The sequence below is a fragment of the Peromyscus leucopus genome, chromosome 13 (genome assembly GCF_004664715.2).
Source record: "Peromyscus leucopus breed LL Stock chromosome 13, UCI_PerLeu_2.1, whole genome shotgun sequence".
Classification (NCBI taxonomy): domain Eukaryota; kingdom Metazoa; phylum Chordata; class Mammalia; order Rodentia; family Cricetidae; genus Peromyscus; species Peromyscus leucopus.
Window position 1 is genome coordinate 1,254,767 of NC_051074.1, and position 15,807 is coordinate 1,270,573.

The following is a 15,807-nucleotide window of genomic DNA, read 5'->3' on the forward strand; positions in this document are numbered from 1 at the left end:
CCTTATCCCCAGGGTACTCACTCCTCAGCGAGTGAGGAGAAGAGGAGAGCAACATAACACACTGCAAAGAAACAGTCTTCCACGGGTGGCAGAAGGTGTTTTGTGAAACCAGAATTGAGGCTCAGTCCCCAAGTCAGCAGCCCTTTCTTTTGGCAATATCTACTGCCTGCTTGGAGAGACGACTGTTTTCTGGCTGAAAAAGTAAGTGTGATTCACTTGATTTCCAAGTATTATAGCATTCATTCCCTTAAAAATTCAGCAGCAGGCTGGAGTCCAAAGCACAACAGAACATGTTTTATCATCCATTTAGCATCAACACAAGGGTGGCCAGGGTGGTTTCTACTCCAACTAGTAAAGTGCTCAGATCTGATGGCCAGGGAGGACCAGAATTTTTTTTAATTATGTTTATCTGTGTGTGTGTGTGTGTGTGTGTGTGTGTGTGTGTGTGTGTGTGTGTATGCACTCAAGAGTGCATGCACACATGTCACAGCACATGAGTAAAGGTCAAAGGACAACTTCCACCACGGTATCAGTCCTCTCCTTCTACCATGTGAATCTTGGGTGTAATACTCAGGTCGTCAGCCTTGGCAGCAGTTACCTTCATCCACGGAGCCATCTACCCAGCCCTCACAGGAGTACTTGGAGGGCTTTTGAGCTTTATGCATGCTCTGTGTATAAAGAACATGAATACCATATTGACTATGTGCATGCACAAGTTCACACCCACATGAGAACTACTGTGAAGAAAACATTGTGCCTCATTGCTCGGTCAGTACAGCATCATCCCATGTGTTTGCATGACCCTCCATTTGCACCACTTCTCAAGTGTTTGCATTCCAAGGTGTTTAGACATTAAGGAGAAATCTATCACAATTCTCAAAACAAAAAACAAACAAACAACAACAACAAAAAAAAAAACCCTGTTTTTCTTTATCCTCTGCCCTCATCTTTACAGTTGGATTTGTCTTTATTGTCATCTGAAATGTTCTTGACAGAAGTGAAGGCAGCTGCTTTGCAAGCTAATTGGTTTGGTAGCCAGCCTGGATCTTTATACTCTAACACTCAGTCTGAGAGACATCATCAAACGTACCCTTGCCAGGTGGCTGCAAACGCCATCTCCCATCCAGGCTCCATCTTCATAGGGCATGGATTTTCCACATCCCCTGAGTCCCATTGCACGAATCATTTATTGTGTTGGCTACAGCCCAGCCTGGAGAAGAAATCTTAAACCTGAACATACAGAATGGGATTATCTCATGGGCCCCAGCAGGTGTGCGACCAGGAATGCTCGCTCGAGAGCTGTTTGGGGAAAATTTCATAAATGTCCCGCTTGTAAGTTTCAAGGATCATTTGCATTTTTGTTTAAATTTGTCTGAAGTTCTGTGTTTTCCGAAGGGCGTTTACACTGAACATTTTGGAACTGCGGGAGCTGTGCAGAGAAGCTGTTCAAGGTGAAACAGGCAAGCTGGTGACAAAACCAATCGATCCAAATTAGACTTCAGCTTATTTGCATAATTTATTCTAAAATAAATTGTCCATATCTATTTTGTAATCTATCTTGGTGAACATAGCTGGCAAATTTACTCATCTGTGTTATTTCAAAAGAGACTGGAAGGGAGCATGCTTGTGATGATGTCATTTAATAATTAAACAATTCTTAAGGCCATCTGCTGCCTACAACCACAAAGTAAGATTTCAGATTATGTCATATTTTCCATGGCTGAAGGTGAGCTGTCCAATGAAAGTATGGACAATACTCAGTCAATAAGCCTGAGAAAAATTAACAGTCATTGTTGATCTTCAAATTATGGATAGATGGTAAAGTGTGCTGATTTGAATGAAATGGTCCCCTAGGCTCACAGGAAGTGGTACTGTTTGAAAGAATTAGGAGGTGTGGCCCTGTCGAAGGACATGTGTCACTGGGGTGGACTTGGAGGTTTCAGAAGCCCAAGCCAGGCCCAGAGTCACTCTCTTCCTGCCACCTATGGATCTGGATATAGAAATCTCTGCTCTTTCTCCAGCACCATGTCTGCCTACATGCCACCATGCTTCCTGCCATGATGATAATGGACTAAATTTCTGAAACTATGAGCAAGCACTACTTAAATGTTTTCCTTTATAAGAGTTTCTGAGGTCATGGTGTCTCTTCACAGCAATAGAACAATGACTAAGACAGAAGTGGAACACACTTCTCCTTCATCAAAACCCATTCACAGAACACCTATGGCTTGAGTGCTCACTGTGTGTGTGGTGGTAAAGCAGGAAGAAAGTTGGGGGAGAAGTGAGCTCTTGGAGCCTTGGGTCTTTTGACAGTACAAGCATTAGCAAACTGCCATCAAATAGTGAAAGTACGGGTATGCCAAGACAGCATGGGAGAGGCTGTACAGAAGCAGGGAAGGGGACGGGGGTCACTTAACTGTGCCAAGACAACTTGTGTAGTGGGGGACACTAGACACAAACCGAGACGAGGAAGAGCAGAGGGAAGACAAGCCAGGCAAAGCACCGGAATAAGGCCAGGCCTGTAGCAGAAGAGCTGGACAAGGGATCAAAGGAGGTCAGCATGAAGAGACTGATATAGAGAAGTCCAGTGAAGGGAGAAGCACCTCCCTAGGGTACCCTACCCAGGCAATTAGCATAGCCTTGGATCTTGAGGAATTTCTTATTTTAATAGTCCTGGGCATGGCTGGATGTAAGGGTCTGAATGCTCACATACACACTGAGAAGATGTGCCTGGCTGCATGTAAAGAAAGGCTTTGAGGCAGTGGTTCTCAACCTATGGGTCATGACTCTGTTGGGGGATTGTATATCAGATATTCACATTATAGTTCGTAACCACAGCAAAATTAGAGTTATAAAGTAACAATGAAATAATTTTATGGCTGGGGGATCACTACAACATGAGGAACTGTATTAAAGGGTCTCAGCAGTAGGAAGGTTGAGAACCACTGTTTTGAAGGGTGAGTACAGAAGCCAGTTTAGGGGCTACTCAAGTATGGGGCAGAGCTGATGATGGCTTGGGCTGGGGTGGTGAGGACAGAGTCACAGAGCAGCAAGTGAGTATTACATTGGAGAGGGAATTTGATTGTGTGGGCCCTTGACATGGAAAGAATGATTCCTTGCTCTCACTTTCCTGCCTTGTGTGACTGGATGCATGAGGTACTGTGGCTGAGTAGGAGTCACCTCAGAGTGTCCAGGTGCAAGCCAGAAATGCACAGCTCTGTTTCTTAAATAATGATTTGGAGATGCCATTAAGGTACCCCAGCGACAGTGACACCAGAGAGTTATACTTGGTACAAAAGTTTTTGGTTATTAATTTTAGGCTGGCATTTATTGAGAGTTCTGTCTATGCTGGGCACAACTCTATGAATTTCAAGTGTTGCTCATTTATAGATGTCACTGACATCTCCATGTTATGTGGGAAGCCACTGAGACCTTACAAAGAGCAACATGCCCAAGATGATGTGTAATAAGTAGTAGTATCTGGCTGGTTCTAAAGCATCACACTTCATAATCAAACATAATAAAACTGTTTGGCTGTAATTGGGTTAATTTCTGTGTTCTCTACTCTGTGCCAAAGGAAAACAGAAAGTATCTTCAATAAATGGTGTGGGCTCTTCTAATAGGTGGGTCAGCAGTAGAGAGAAATGCCTTATTGTCACCCTGTATGACTTGAGGGGCAGCAGTCAGGTAGCATCTTGAGAGAGATTCTCTTGCTAAAACAGTGAGTGACAGGAGGCTAGAGAGATGGCTCAGTGGTTAAGAGCACTTGCAGCTCTTGCTGAGGACCCAGATTCTATTCTCAGCACCTACAGGGTGGCTCAAAACAGTTTGTAACACCAGTTCAGGGGATCCAACACCCTCTTTGGCCTCTTCAGGTACTAGTATGAACATGATACACAGACAAATATGCAGACAAAACACGCAAACACATAAAATAACAATTAAAAAGCCAACAAACTGAGCTACAGTGGGGTCAGAGAACATTCCCAGGTCAGGGAGACTCTCCATTTGGCCTGCCATTGCCCCTGGGTGAGGAAGGCCTAGAGAGGCAGTTCTAGAGAATAGGAGAGGAGTAGATTATGACAAAGGAAAGGACAGGGGAAAGCAGGGCTTGGCTAAGGCTGAGAGGTGCATATGGAGAGGTAGCCTGCCTTTGGTAACTGTGGGCAGAGCTCATCAGCTGAGCTCTGAGCATGGGGTTTGATGATGCTAAACTTGAGGCCAGTGAGTTGATCAGATTCTAAAGCCACATGTCTGTCCTTCACAGCTGTCAAGTTTGAGAACTCTAAAGTTCCAGAACGGGGTGCCCAGGATTCCCAGAGCCATTTTCCTCCAGCAGGATGATTCATACTCAGGAGGTCTTGAAAGTACGAAGATGGGCCTCTGCCTAGACCAGTCTTGGTGCCAGGACTGCCACCTACACACCTATGCACTTGGGGGACATCTCCAACTAAAACATCAGCCACTGGAGGACTAAGACCTGAGGAGTCTCAAGAGATGAGTCTGTACATTATACAGAAAGGAAAGCTGAATATGGTCCACAGAGAGAGGTCCCTGTGCAATGAAAATTGCTTCCATCAAGACTACTCTTCAGACTTTAAGGAGCCCACAGTTTAAACTGACATCCACCATATCACTCTAATTTTCAAGGACCAACAAACAAGCTGGCCCAACACTTCATCATTCTGTTCTTTCTTGGTAACCCTGAAATGTTCCCTTATTGAGACTTTTATTTTACATGTATAGGTGTTTTGTGTGCATGTGTGTATGTGTACCATATGCATGCAGAGCTCATGGAACCCAGAATAGGGTCCAGATTCCCAGGAACCAGAATTAAAGACTGTTGTGAGCTGGTGTGTAGAAGCTGGGAACCAAACCACCTGTGCCTTCTGAAAAAGCAGCCAGTTCTCTTAACAGAGCCAACTCACCAGTCCCCACCCTCTTACTGTATATGTATTTAGATGAGTCTTACTTTGTTGTATTTTTAAGAGTTTTTATGCTTTTATTTGTTATTCCCCTCCATGTCTTTATCTAATTCTGTCCATTCAAAGGGAATATTTTTCTTTTTTTCTATTTTTCTCTATTTTGTCCTCTCTGTTTCCTGCTTTTTCATTTTTTTCTACATTTAGTTGTTGTAGACATTTGTATATGCTGTGGAACACTTGTTTAATAATGTAAATATGTATTGCATTCTTTTTTTAATTTTTTTTTTAATTTTTTTTTTTTGGTTTTTCGAGACTGGGTTTCTCTATGTAGCTTTGCGCTTTCCTGGGACTCACTTGGTAGTCCAGGCTGGCCTCGAACTCCCAGAGATCTACCTGGCTCTGCTCCCGAGTGCTGGGATTAAAGGTGTGCGCCGCCGCCGCCGCCGCCGCCGCCGCCGCCGCCGCCGCCGCCACCACCACCACCACCCGGCTGTGTTGTATTCTTTTATGTTGTATTTGTTTAACTCTGTAAAGCTGTGTTACTTTGACTGTCTAAAACACCCAATTGGTCTAATAAAAAGCTAAACAGCCAATAGGGAGACAAGAAAAGGGATAGGCAGGGCTGGCAGGCAGAGAGAACAACTAGAAGGAGAATCTGGGAAATGAAAAGCAAGAGAACAAGGAGAGAAGGATGCTAGGGGCCAGCCAGCCAGACACACAACCAGCCATGGAGTAAGAGTGAAAGTAAGGTTATAAAAGAAAAGGAGAAAGCCCAGATGCAAAAGGTAGATGGGATAATTTAAAATAAGAAAAGCTGGCCAGAAACAAGCCAAGCTAAGGCTGGGCATTTTTAAGAAAGAAAAAGACTCCATGCATTTATTTGGGAGCTGGGTGGTGGGCCCCAAGAAAGTCAAAGAGAAAAAAAAAAAAAAACCAACCACCTACATTTAGTAGTGTTCTGAATTCATTGCTTTTAATACTATCATTTTTAATATTTTATTCCCCTTTTAGCTTCCTAATTTACCTTCTGAGCTTTGTCATTAATGAGAAGTCATTTTTTATTTTCCTTTTCTTTCAATTACTTTCTCTGCTCCTCTCTCCAGCTTCTCCGCCCACCTCCCTCCTTTCTCCTTCTGATGATTTAACCTTGCTTCTCTCTCCCATTTCACTCCTTTCTCAACTCCTTTCCTTATCTCATTCATTCGCTCTTTCACACTAATTTACTACAGTAAATTTTTACCTTCGTGTCAGAGTCTACAGTGGTTTTGCCATTTTCAGTTTTATATTCATTGATGATGTATTGATGTGCTATATTTGATTTTTTTTTAATCTTTTCTTTTTTTGTTTATATATATATATTTTATTTTACAATACCATTCAGTTCTACATATCAGCCATGGGTTCCCCTATTCTCTCCCCTCCCACTCCCTCCCCTTACCCCCAGCCTACCCCCCATTCCCACCTCCTCCAGGGCAAATCCTCCCCGAGGTCAACCTGGTAGACTCAGTCCAGGCAGGTCCAGTCCCCTTCTCCCAGACTGAGCCAAGTGTCCCTGCATAAGCTCCAGGTTTCAAACAGCCAACTCATGCAATGAGCACAGGACTTGGTCCCACTGCCTAGTTGCCTCCGAAATTGATCAAGCCAATCAACTGTCTTACCTATTCAGAGGGCCTGATCCAGCTGGGGGCCCCTCAGCCTTTGGTTCATAGTTCATGTGTTTCCATTCATTTGGCTATTTTTTTTTTTCAATAATTGAGTAAAACCAAAATTTATTATAAGCCACAGTCGTCCTAGGGACCTCCATGCTATATATATAGCCTCTATGGTTCTATGGGTTGTGGTCTGATTGTTCTTTATTTTATATCTAGAATCCACTTATGAGTGAGTACATACCATGACTGTCTTTCTGGGTTTGGGTTACCTCACTCAGGATGATTTGTTTCTAGTTCCATCCATTTGCCTGCAAATTTCATGCTTTCATTGTTTTTCTCTGCTGAGTAGTACTCCATTGTGTATATGTACCACATTTTTTTCATCCATTCTTCCGTTGATGGCATCTAAGTTGTTTCCAGGTTCTGGCTATTACAAATAGTGCTGCTATGAACATAGCTGAGCATGTATCTTTATGGTATGAATCAGCATTCCTTGGGTATATGCCCAAGAGTGGGATGGCTGGGTCTTGAGGTAGTTCGATTCCTAATTTTCTGAGAAACCGCCATACTGATTTCCACAGTGGTTGTACAAGTTTACATTCCCACCAACAGTGGAGGAGTGTTCCCTTTGCTCCACATCCTCTCAACATTGGTTGTCATTGGTGTTTTTGATCATAGCCATTCTAACAGGTGTAAGGTGGTATCTCAGAGTCGTTTTGATTTGCATTTCTCTGATGATTAAGGATGTTGAGCATTTCTTTAAATGTCTTTCAACCATTTGTAGTTCTTGTTTTGTGAATTCTCTGTTTAGTTTTTAAGCCATTTTTTAATTGGACTGTTCAGTATTTTGATGTCTAGTTTCTTGAATTCTTTATATACTGTGGAGATCAATCCTCTGTCAGATGTGGGGTTGGTGAAGATCTTTTCCCATTCTGTTGGCTGTCTTTTTGTCTTATTGACTGTGTCTTTTGCCCTGCAAAAGCTTCTCAGTTTCAAGAGGTCCCATTTATTAATTGTTGTGCTCAGGGTCTGTGCTGTTGGTGTTTTATTTAGGAAATGGTCTCCGGTGCCAATGCATTCAAGAGTGCTTCCTACTTTCTTTTCTATTAAGTTTAGTGTAACTGGATTTATGTTAGGTCTTTGATCCACTTGGACTTGAGTTTTGTGCATGGTGACAGATATGGATCTATTTGTAATCTTTTACATATTGACATGCAGTTATGCCAGCACCATTTGTTGAAGATACTTTCTTTTTTCCATTGTATAGTTTTCGCTCCTTTGTCAAAAACCAGGTGTTCATATGTGCATGGATTAATGTCAGGGTCTTCAATTCGATTCCATTGGTCTGTATGTCGGTTTTTATACCAGTACCAAGCTGTTTTTATTACTATAGCTCTATAGTAGAGTTTGAGGTCAGGGATGGTGATGCCTCCAAAGGTTGCTTTATCATATAGGATTCTTTTAGCTATCCTGGGTCTTTTGTTTTTCCATATGAAGTTGAATATTTTTCTTTCCAAGTCTGTGAAGAATTGTGTTGGGATTTTGATGGGGATTGCATTGAATCTGTAGATTGCTTTTGGTAAGATTGCCATTTTTACTATGTTAATCCTACCTATCCATGAGCATGGGAGATCCTTCCATTTTCTGATATCTTCTTCAATTTCTTTCTTTAGAGATTTAAAGTTCTTATCCAAAAGGTCCTTCACTTATTTAGTTAGTGTTATCCCAAGGTGTTTTATATTATTTGTGGCTATTGTAAAGGGTGATGTTTCTCTGACTTCTTTCTCAGCCCTTTTATCATTTGTGTATAGGAGGGCTACTGATTTTTTTGAGTTGATCTTGTATCCTGCCACTTTACTGAAGGAGTTTATCAGCTGTAGGAGTTCCCTGGTAGAGTTTTTGGGGTCACTTATGTATACTATCATATCATCTGCAAATAGTGAAAGTTTGACTTCTTCCTTGCCCATTTGTATCCCTTTGATCTCCTTTTGTTGTCTTATTGCTCTAGCTAGAACTTCTAGTACTATATTGAATAAATATGGGGAGAGTGGACAGCCTTGTCTTGTTCCTGAATTTAGTGGTATCACTTTTTTTCTCTCCGTTTAATTTGATGTTTGCTGTTGGCTTGCTATAAATTGCCTTTATTATGTTCCTTGTATTCCTGATCTTTCTAAGACCTTTATCATGAAGGGGTGTTGGATTTTGTCAAAGGCTTTTTCAGCATCTAAGGAGATGATCATGTGTTTTTTTTTCTTTCAGTTTGTTTATATGGTGTATTACATTGACTGATTTTAGTATGTTGAACCATCCTTGCATCCCTGGGATGAATCCTACTTGGTCATGATGGATGATTGTTTGGATGTATTCTTGGATTCGGTTTGCCAATATTTTGTTGAGTATTTTTGCATCAATGTTCATGAGGGAGATTGGTCTGTAGTTCTCTTTCTTTGTTGCATCTTTGTGTAGTTTGGGTATCAGGGTAATTGTAGCCTCATAAAAAGAGTTTGGTAGTGTTCCTTCTGTTTTCTATTGTGTGGGACACTTTGAAGAGGATTGGTATTAGTTTTTTGAAAGTCTGGTAGAATTCTGCACTGAATCCATCTGGTCCTGGGCTTTTTTTGGTTGGGAGACTTTTGATGACTGTTTCTATTTCTTTATGGGTTATTGGTCTATTTAAATGGTTTATCTGGTCTTGTTTTAATTTTGGTATGTGGTATTTATCCAGAAAATTGTCCATTTCTTCCTGGTTTTCCATTTTTGTGGAGTACAGGTTTTTGATGTATGATCTGATGATTCTCTGGATTTCCTTGTTGTCTGTTGTTATGTCTCCCTTTTCTTTTCTGATTTTGCTAATTTGGGTGCTCTTTGCCTTTTGGTTAATTTGGCTAGGGGTTTGTCTATCTTGTTGATTTTTTTCAAAGAACAAACTCTTTGTTTCATTGTTTTTGTATTGTTCTCTTGTTTTCTATTTCGTTGATTTCAGCCCTCAATTGATTATTTCCTGGCATCTATTTCTCCTGGGTGAGTTTGTTTCTTTTTGTTCTAGAGCTTTCAGTTGTGCTGTTAATTCATTGGTATGGGATTGCTCCATCTTCTTTATATGTGCATTTAGAGCTATTAATTTTCCTCTTAGCACTGCTCTCATAGTGTCCCATAAGTTTGGGTATGTTGTATTTTCATTTTCATTGAATTCTAGGAAATCTTTAATTTCTTTCTTTATTTCTTCCTTGACCCATTGATGTTTCAGGTGGGCATTATTCAGTTTCCATGAGTTTGTGGGTTTTCTATAGTTTTTGTTGTTGTTGAGGTCTAACTTTAAGGCATGGTGGTCTGATAAGATACAGGAGGTTATTCCAATTTTTTTTGTATCTGTTGAGATTTGTTTTGTGGCTAAGCGTGTGGTCAATTTTTGAGAAGGTTCCGTGGGGTGCTGAAAAGATGGTATATTCTTTTGTGTTAGGATGGAATATTCTGTAGATATCTATTAGGTCCATTTGAGTCATAACATCTGTTAGTTCCTTTATTTCTTTGTTAAGTTTCAGTCTGGTAGATCTAGCTTTTGGTGAGAGTGGTGTGTTAAAATCTCCCACTTAATGTGTGGAGTTTGATGTGCATTTTAAACCTTAGTAGTGTTTCTTTTATGAATGTGGGTGCTTTTGTATTTTGAGCATAAATGTTTAGAATCGAGACTTCATCTTGGTAGATTTTTCCTGTGATAAATATGTAATGTCCATCCTGATCTCTTTTGATTGATTTTAGTTTGAAGTCTATTTTATTAGATATTAGGATAGCTACACCAGCTTGTTTCTTAGGTCCATTTGCTTGGAAAGCCTTTTCCCAGCCCTTTACTCAGAGGTAGTGTCTGTCTTTGAAGTTAAGGTGTGTTTCTTGTATGCAGCAGATGGATGGGTCCTGTTTTCTTATCCATTCTGTTAGCCTGTGTCTTTTTATAGGTGAGTTGAGACCATTGATATTGATGGATATTAATGACCAGTGATTGTTAATTCCTGTTATTTTTTGTGGTTGTGTTGTGTTGTCCTTTATGTTGGTGTGGGATTATCTATTGCTTGATTTTTCATGGATGTGTTTAGCTTCTTTGGGTTGGATTTTCCCTTCTAGTGCTTTCTGTAGGGCTGGGTTTGTGGACAGGTATTGATTAAATCTGGTTTTATCCTGGAATATTTTGTTTACTCCACCTATGGTGATTGAGAGTTTTGCTGGGTATAATAGTCTGGGTTGGCATCCGTGGTCTCTTAGTGTCTGCATGAGATTTGTCCATGATCATCTAGCTTTCATAGTCTCTATTGAGCAGTCTGGTGTTATTCTGATGGGTTTGCCTTATTATGTTACTTGTTCTTTTTCCTTTGAGGCTCTTAATATTTTTTCTTTGTTCTGTGTGTTTAGTGTTTTGATTATTATGTGGCAAGGGGACTTTTTTTTTTTTTTTTGGATCCAGCCTATTCGGTGTTCTGTAAGCTTCTTGTATCTTCATAGGTATTTCTTCCTTTAGGTTAGGAAAGTTTTCTTCTATGATTTTGTTGAATATATTTTCTGTGCCTTTGAGTTGGTAGTCTTCTCCTTCTTCTATCCCTATTATTCTTAGGTTTGGTTTTTTCATGGTGTCCCAAATTTTCTGGACGTTTTGTGTTATGACTTTTTTGTCTTTAGTGTTTTCTTTGACTGACGAATCTATTTTCTCTATCGTGTCTTCAGTGTCAGAGATTCTCTGTTCCATCTCTTGCAATCGGTTGGTTATGCTTGTTTCTGTAGTTCCTGTTCGTTTAGTCAGGATTTCTATTTCCATCATTCCTTCAGCATGTGTTTTCTTTATTGTCTCAAATTCATTTTTCAGATCTTGGAATGTTTCTTTTCATCTGTTTAATTGCTTTTTCTTGGCTTGATTTGATTTCTTCCCATTTTTTTGTTCATTTTTTCTTCCATTTCTTTAAGGAAGATTTTTATTTCCTCTTTAAGGGAAGTTTTTATTTCCTCTTTAATGGAGTTTTTCATTTCCTCTTTAAGGAAAGTTTTTATTTCCTCTTTGAGGGAATGTTTTATTTCTTCTTTAAGGGCCTCTATCATCTTCTTAAAGTCATTTTTAGGGTTGATTTCTTCTGTTCTTCTGTCTTGGTATGTTCAGGTCTTGCAGGTGTAGCATCACTAGGTTCTGATGTTGCATATAGGTCTTTATGTTGTTGCCTGTATTTTTGCACTTGCGTCTACTCATCTCTTCCTCTGTGCAGTGCAGATGGTGTCTGTGTCTGAGAGTGCCTCTCTAGTTCTAATTTTTAGTCTTGGTTTAGTAGTGGTTCTTGGTTAAATTGGTGCTATTGGGCTATTTCTTCAGGAGCAGCTGATTTCAGTCGGTGAAGTATATACTTATTATTCTGGTGATCTGGTTTGGTGGCTGGGTAGCGCCTTCTTCTGTGTTCCCAGGTCACGTTTTGTTCATTCGTCAACTCCTGGCTGATCTTGTTTTTTCAGACTTCAAACTGTAGGCATCTGAAACCTCTCCCAGATGGGTTTTCAATTGAGCGGGGTAGTCTCACCAACACCTCCAAGTAGTTGGGTTTCACAGGATCAGCATCTGGGCCCTGGTTTGTCCTCAGATGGAGTGTTCAGATTCGTTCTGGTTCCATCCCACGGAGATAGCTTCTTCCCAGGTGTTGGGGTTAGTGGTGTCCCTGTTCCAAGCTGCATCTGCTTGTCTCCGTCCCTGGGCCTGTCTACCTCTGCAGGTCTGTCGCCGGGCCTGTATGTCCCTGTCAGCTGCCGCTGGGTCTGTCTGGCTCTGCGGGCCACCGCTGGGCCTATATGTCTCTGCCAGCTGCCACCAGGCCTGTATGTCTCTGCAGCTGCCGCCGCGGGCCTACCTACCTCTGCTTGTCACTGCCGTCGGGCCCATCTACTCTGTGGTACGCCACCAGGCCTGTATGTCTCTGCTGGCTGCCTCCAGGCCTGTATGTCCCTGTTAGCGCCGGTGGGCCCATCTACCTCTGCGGGCCGCCGCTGGGACCTACCTGTGTCTGCTTGTCTCCTCCACATGACCTGTCTACCTCTGTGGGCCACCGCTGGGCCTGAATGTCTCTGTGGCTGCTGCCAGGCCTGAATGTCCCTGTCGGCCGCTGCTGGACCCGTCTATCTCTGTGTGCCACCGCCCGCGGGCCTACCTGCGCTATATTTGATTTTAAGTTTATTTCTGTATTTTATTATAGTGTGATGTAATTGTTTTCTCAAAATAGTTTGTTTTTCTTTCCACCTACTTGTACTGGGGAATTGAGCCTTCAAAGTAGGCTGTATGATAAAACACAACACACTTCCTAAACACAGAAGAGCTATTCAAAACCAATAGACGCATAGACTGCAACAAAGAAGTGTAAGGAACATAAGAAACCAAGGCAACCTGACTCCTCCAAATGATCCTAACTCCACAACCACTGAACTCACCTGCCCAAAGTGCCAGGTGAAGACTTCAAAATATTTCTGATAAGAATAATGAGTGATCTGTGAAAGAATACAAACAAAGAGATGAATCTAGTCCAGGGCCTGGAGAGGAAAGTCAGCACCATAGAGGGAAAATGAGAGAAAACGAATAGAACATTCAGCCATGTGGATGAAAAAGTCAGCAACACAGAAGAAAGTCTCAGCAAGCAAATGGAGATTCTGAAAAAATAAACAAATGGAGATGTTGGAAACAAAAAAATCCTCAAAAATCAAATTTAAAAAACAACAATGGAATGCATGGCCAATAGCCACAACCAAGCAGGAAAAAAGACTCTAAGGGTAGAGGCAGGTTGAAGAAACACTATAATCAAACATCTATAACAAAAAAGTAAATAATTAAAAGAGCATGACCACAAGATCTAAAAAACTCTAGAATATGGTCAAGAGACAAAACCTGAGAATCCATGGGCTGAAGGAATTGAGATGAACACTAAAGGCATAGCAACTATAGCCAACAAAACCATAGCAGAAAATTCCCAAGTCTGGGAAAAGAATCAGACACTCAAACACTAGAGGCATATAGAACCCCGAATGGACTGACCAGAGAAGTAACATCTCCTCAACAGATTATGGTCAAGATGTCAAAAATACAATGCAAACCAACACTATTAAAAGCTGTAAGAGAAACAACTCCCTACAAGTGCAGAAACACCAGAATAACCTTAGATCTCTTATCAGCAACCCTCAAAGCCAGGGACTCATGAAACAATAGATTTCAAGGCCTAAAAGTGATAAATGTCAACCCAGATTGCTATACCAATTAGGAGTACATGAACATCATCCTAGGAAGGATTAGCGTCCATCCCAGCTCTAGATGGAAGCATACTAGCTTTATCAATTCAGGAGACCATTGTTTGTATGTTTAACATACAAAAGAGGCAGCAACAGTTAGCATCAGTCCACAGAAAACTACACAAAAGTTCCTTATACATTAACTAAGCTTCTACTCTTGAATATAAAATTTAGAATCTTTGGCTTGGTAGAATAATACATCTGCATCACTGACAAAAATAAAAACTTCAGACCTCTTACAAATTTAGGGAATGATCACAAACAGACTCATCTTCTGATGTTCAAGCATATCTCCTAATCATAATGTCTTCACAGAAGATTGTTCTAAGATAATAGAGGAAGATTTACCAGAATGGAAATAATGTCATGCTCAGCCAGTTTCACCAGAGAGGCTAATGAAGAAAGATTATGAGTCTAAGGATGGTCTGGATTTCATAGTAAGACCATCTCTTACAGCCAACAAAAAATGGAGTCACTTGTGCCAACCCTTTCAAAAGTAACTAAAGCCAAGATTCTATGGTGAGGTGGTTCTTATGGATGGCTACCAGATACTATCTTCTAATCTTGGCTCTTCTTTTTATAACAGTTGTCTCAGGCATGGGCATATTTCAAGAATTTTCTCATCAAATCCTCAAGATGGAGGTCTTAAAACAAATTGTAACCATTTTGTTAAGAAAGAAAGTACACTAAAGAGAGATAATTGTGTCTCTCTTTTTGGCTATCATACTATTATAACAGTAGACTCCAACAAACTGTAATTTGCCCAGGAATCTCTTTCTGGTTGAAGGGAATGCCCAAAGTCCTGCTATGGCCAGAAGAGGAACTTGTCTATCAAGAAAAGATCGCACACAGTTTTGCCACCTTGTCAGACCATCTTACAGAATGGACTGGAGCTGAGACACTGATGTCAAAGATGGAAGGGACCACACTTGACCAGGAGAGCTCAACCTCAGGTGGTGTTCCTCAGGAGCCACCCACTTTGATTTGTTTTGTTGTTTGTTTGTTTTTGAGACAGGGTCTATGATTGGAACTTGTGGGTCATGGATTTGTGTGGTGGTATTCTAATTGTACTGAAATGTGATTTTGATTGTATGTTAATAAATAAAGTTGCCTGGGGGTCAGAGCTATTAGAGCCATAGACAGAGTGTGGCGGTGGTGGCACACGCCTTTAATCCCATAGATCTCTGTGTGTTCAGGGATACAGCCAGCATTGGAGACATATGCCTTTAAGACCTGGGGGGCTGTACATACAGATAGTGACGAGGCAGTCACGTGTTTGGGTTTACAACCAATGAGAAGGCAGAATGACTAGAAAAAACGATTTACACACAGAAATAGCTCTCTTTTCAAGAAGCTGGGACACAGCAGGAGGAAGGGTAAGATTTTAGCTCTGAGTTCTGACCTCTTGGCTTTCTCTTTTACATTGTTTCTGTGTTTCTTATTTAATAAGATGGTTGGTTACATCTACAGATTTGGCTAAATTAACTGGTGAGGAAACCTGAAGGATCCTTGTATGTTTGCCTCAAAGCATTAGGGTTATACATATATGGCTTCTTATGTAGGACCTAAACTCAGGTCTGCATACTTGTCTAGAAAGCACTTTCCTGACTGAGCCACCCCCCAAGCCCTGTTATCCCTCAGAGAGTACAGTCAGCAGTGAGAAGTTCAGGAAGAAACACTCGCTGAACACCGTTCCAATGAAGAGAGTCGTCTGGAACTGGGAGGCAGCACTCCCCAAGCCAGCCTGGCTGAATAAGATGAAACTTTTCTGCCCTGAGTAAATAAGAAAATGCCTCTCAATGGTGAATATTGGTCAGTTTTCAAAGCAGATAAAAACAAAATCCCATGTCAGTCATTGTCACCTCCATCAGGGTGCGACACTATTCTAGTACATCAAACCCTGATTCTGACATATCCAAAGTTCAGTTTATTCA